Here is a 4,658-nt window from a genome sequence, read left to right as displayed (position 1 = left end):
AACGCAGGTTGTTAATGAGTCTTCCTCCAATCCTGATGACCCGTTCTTCATGTAGTCCAGCTTCTTGCATTATTTGCTCAGCATACAGATTGAATAGGTATGGTGAAAGGATACAACCCTGATACACACCTTTCCTGACTTTAAACCACGTGCAGTATCCCCTTGTTCTGTTCAAACGACTGCCTCTTGTTCTACGTACAGGTTGCTCATGAGCACAATTAAGTGTTCTGGAATTCCCACTCTTTGCAATGCTATCCATAATTCGTTATGATCCACACAGTCAAATGCCTTTGCTTAGTCAATAAAACATAGGTAAATAGTTGTCTGATATTCTCTGCTTTCAGCCAGATTAGCAGTGATATCCAACATTCCATGTCCTCTTCTGAATCTGGCTTGAATTTCTGGCAGTTCCCTGTCGATATACTGCTGTAGCCACTTTTGGATGATCTTCAGCAAAATTTTACTTGCCTGTGATATTAATGATATTGTTCAATAATTTCCACATTCAGTTGAATCACCTTTCTTGGGAATAGGCATAAATATGAATCTCTTCCAATTGGTTGGCCAGGTAGCTGTCTTCCAAATTTCTTGGCATAGATGAGTGAGCACTATCAACGCTGCATCCATTTGTTGAAACATCTCAGTTGGTATTCTGTCAATTCCTGGAGCCTTGTTTTTTGCCAATGCCTTCAGTGCAGCTTGGACTTCTTCCTTTTCAGTATCATCAGTTCCTGATCATATGCTGCTTACTGAAATGGTTGAACGTTGACCAATTCTTTTTGGTACAGTGACTCGTTGTATTCCTTCCATCTTCTTTGGATGCTTCCTGCGTTGTTTAATATGTTCCCTGTAGACTTCTTCAGTATTGCAACTTGAGGCTTGAATTTTTTCTTAAGTTCTTTCAGCTTGAGAAATGCCGAGTCTGTTCTTCCCTTTTGGTTGTCTATCTCCAGATCTTTGCACATGTCATTATAATACTTTACTTTGGCTTCTCGAGCCACCCTTTGAAATCTTCTGTTCAGCTCTTTTACTTCATCATTTCTTCCTTTTGCTTTAGCTACTTGACATTCAAGAGCAAGTTTCAGAGTCTCTTCTGACATCCATCTTGGTCTTTTCTTTCTTTCGTGTGTTTTTAATGATGCCCTTGAAGTTATTCCACAACTTGTCTGGTCTTCGGTCATCAGTGTTCACTGTGTGAAATCTATTTTTGAGACAGTCTCTAAACTTCAAGTGGGATATAATCAAGGTCATACTTTGGATCTTGTGAACTTGTTCTAATTTGCTTCAGTTTCAGCTTGAACTTGCATATGAGCAATTGATGGTCTATTCCGAAGTTGGCCCCTTGGCCTAGTTCTAACTGATGATATTGAACTTTTCCATCGTCTCTTTCCACAGATGTAGTCAATTTGATTCCTGTGTATTCTATCCAGCGAGGTCCACGTGTATAGTCGCCGTTTATGTTGGTGAAAAAAGGTATTTGCAATGAAGAAGTCATTAGTCTTATGAAATTCTATCATGCGATCTCTGGTATCGTTTTTATAACCAAGGCCATATTTTCCAACTACTGATCCTTTTTCTATGTTTCCAACTTTTGCATTCCAATCACCAGTAATTATCGATTTATCGATACATCCTGACAAGCTGTCAGTTTGTCGTCCTGTGGGGGCTTGCATGTTGCTGTGATGCTGGAAGCTATGCCACCGGTATTCAAATACCAGCAGGGTTACCCGTGTTGGACAGGTTTCAGCTGAGCTTCCAGACTAAGACAGACTAGGAAGAAGGACCCGGCGGTCTACTTCTGAAAAGAATTAGCCAGTGAAAACCTTATGAACAGAAGCAGAACATTGTCTTATATAGTGCCAGAAGATGAGCCCCCAGGTTGGAAGGCACTCGAAATATGACTGGGGAAGAGCTGCCTCCTCATAGTAGAGTTGACCTTAATGACGTAGATGGAGTCGAGCTTTCGGTACCTTCATTTGCTGATGTGGCATGACTCAAAATGAGAAGAAACAGCTGCAAACACCTATTAATAATCAGAATGTGTAATGTACAAAGTATGAATCTAGGAAAATTAGAAATTGTCAAAAATGAAATGGGACACATAAAGATCGATATCCTAGGCATTAGTGAGCTGAAATAGACTGGTATTGACCATTTTGAATCAGACAATCATATGGTCTACTATGCCGGGAATGACAAAGAGGAATGGCATTGCATTCATCATCAAAAAGGACATTTCAAGATCTATCCTGAAGTACAACACTGTCAGTGATAAGATAATATCGATATGCCTACAAGTAAGACCAGTTAATACGACTATTATTCAAATTTACACACTAACCACTAAGGCCAAAGATGAAGAAATTGAAGATTTTTACCAACTTCTGCAGTCTGAAACTGATCAAACATGCAATCAGGATGCGTTGATAATTACTGAAAAACCACCGTAGGGGAAGCATATAGAAAAATAGAGATAAAAACATCATCTAGTTCTTCAGGAAGCTCTTCAACCACTCTAAGTAGCTGTCAAAGTAAGTTAGCAGACTTTGGTTCTATCCTTCGCAGTTGAAGACCATATGCTACCTGCAGTATAGCTATCTTGAACTGACAGCCAGCTCAGGGACCTTGGAGGAAGGGCCATGCTCAGGAAGGCCAAGACTGTTAGGAGTTAACAGGGTGTTCTGGTTACTATTTCTGTGTAACAAATTATCACAAATTTTAGTGGCTTAAAGCAACCATTTTAATATGCTTATGGACTCTGTGGGTCAAGAATTTGCAGGGCACAGTGGGGATGATATGTTCCACAATGTCTGGGTCCTCGACTGGGAAGTTTCAAAAGCTGAGGGTGACTTAATGGGGCTGGAATCACCTCTCTGAAGTCTCTGTTTACTTACGTCTCTGGTGCCTGGGCTGGGATGACTTGAAGTCTAGTAAAGCTGACTGGAGCACCTATGTGTGGCCTTTACGTATAGTTCTGCCTCCCCCAGCATAGTGGCGTCGGGGTGTTCAGACTTCTTACATGGTATCTCAAGACTCCAAGCACAAGTGTTCCAGTAAACAGAGCTAGAGCTGTATTACGTCTTATGACCTGGCCTCAGAAGTCACATAACCTCACTTCCATGGTACTCTATTGGTCAAAACAGTGAGAAGCTTCAAGGGCAGGGGACATAGGTCCCTTCTCTTGATGGGAGGGTGACAAAGTAGAAGAGCATGTGGGATGGAAGCTTTTGTGGTGGCCATCATTAGACCTTCTATTCTGCCACATGTGACGTGGATGCAAGACAGCAAGGCAGAAGCTGTAGTGTCTTTTATGACAGCTTCAGAAGTCAGACTTGATGATTTCTACAATAGCCTATCGGTTACACAGGTGAAGTTACCCACACTATTCAATGTGGGAGGAGATCACACAGGCCGTTAATACCAGGAGATGAGAATCAATGGGGCCTCTTGGAGACTGGCTACCATATTGACCTTTGTAGGACCTGTAGGATTAAGTAACCAACCACTGTGTGAACTTTTGGATTTTGAAGACAGGAATGAAAATTGTCATTTTTGGGAAATACTTCAAATTTTTAGCTATTACTTGAATCAATGACTTCTTGGCTTACCTGTGCTTGCCAGGTTGCCCTTGCAGCAGATTATCAACTCTACTTGAAAAGTAAGACAGTGTCATGTGGTGGTAGAGGTCTTTAGAACAGTTCTTGGCACACAGTACACTTTCCATTTTCTAAGCTATTATCATCCATGACTTCTACAGAATCAATGTTTTCCGTTTCCTGAGAGATAAGGTGATAGAGTGATAATTTAGAATGAACAGGTATATTCACTTTGTTTTTGCTTCCAAAGTCAGTTCTATCCCAAGATAACTTTTGGTCACCAGAATATTTATGGAACCTACAACTTTTGCACCTTTTTTTTTCAACTCTGTTACCTAACTCATGCATGCCACTTTACTGCACTGATAGCTAGAGTGGTATTTTTTTTTTAAGTGAGATTTATTAAGATATAATTTGGATACAGTAAAGTTATCCTTTTTAGTGTACAGATAAATGAGTTTTGACAAATGTATGCAATTGTGTAATCACTCACACAATCAAGATATACAACATTTCCATCACCCCAAATATTTCTCTTGTGAAAAAGAAGGGATACTTCCTAATTCATTTTATGAAGCCAGCATAACCCTGATACCAAAACCAGGCAAAGACGCCACAAAAAAAGAAAATTACAGACCAATATCTCTCATGAATTTAGATGCAAAGATTCTCTACAAAATTCTAGCCAACAGAATATGGCATCATATCAAAAAAATAATACACCACAATCAAGTGAGATTCATAACAGGTATACAGGGATAGTTCAACATTAGAAAATCAATCAAAGTAATCCACCATATAAATAAAAGGAAAGAAAAGAATCATATGATCATCTCAATTGATGCAGAAAAGGCATTTGACAAAGTCCAACATCCATTCCTGATAAAAACTCAATAAAATAGGTATAGATGGGAAATTTCTCAACACAGTAAAGGGCATCTATGGAAAACCAATGGTCAACATCATTCTTAATGGAGACAGGCTGAAAACATTCCCCTTGAGAACAGGAACAAGACAATGATGCCCTTTATCTCCACTCCTATTTAACATTGTGCTGGAAGT

Source organism: Trichechus manatus, unplaced genomic scaffold, assembly GCF_000243295.1.
Source record: "Trichechus manatus latirostris isolate Lorelei unplaced genomic scaffold, TriManLat1.0 scaffold00048, whole genome shotgun sequence".
Lineage (NCBI taxonomy): Eukaryota > Metazoa > Chordata > Mammalia > Sirenia > Trichechidae > Trichechus > Trichechus manatus.
The sequence above is the reverse complement of the archived record's forward strand: the minus strand, read 5'-3'. Positions refer to the sequence as shown.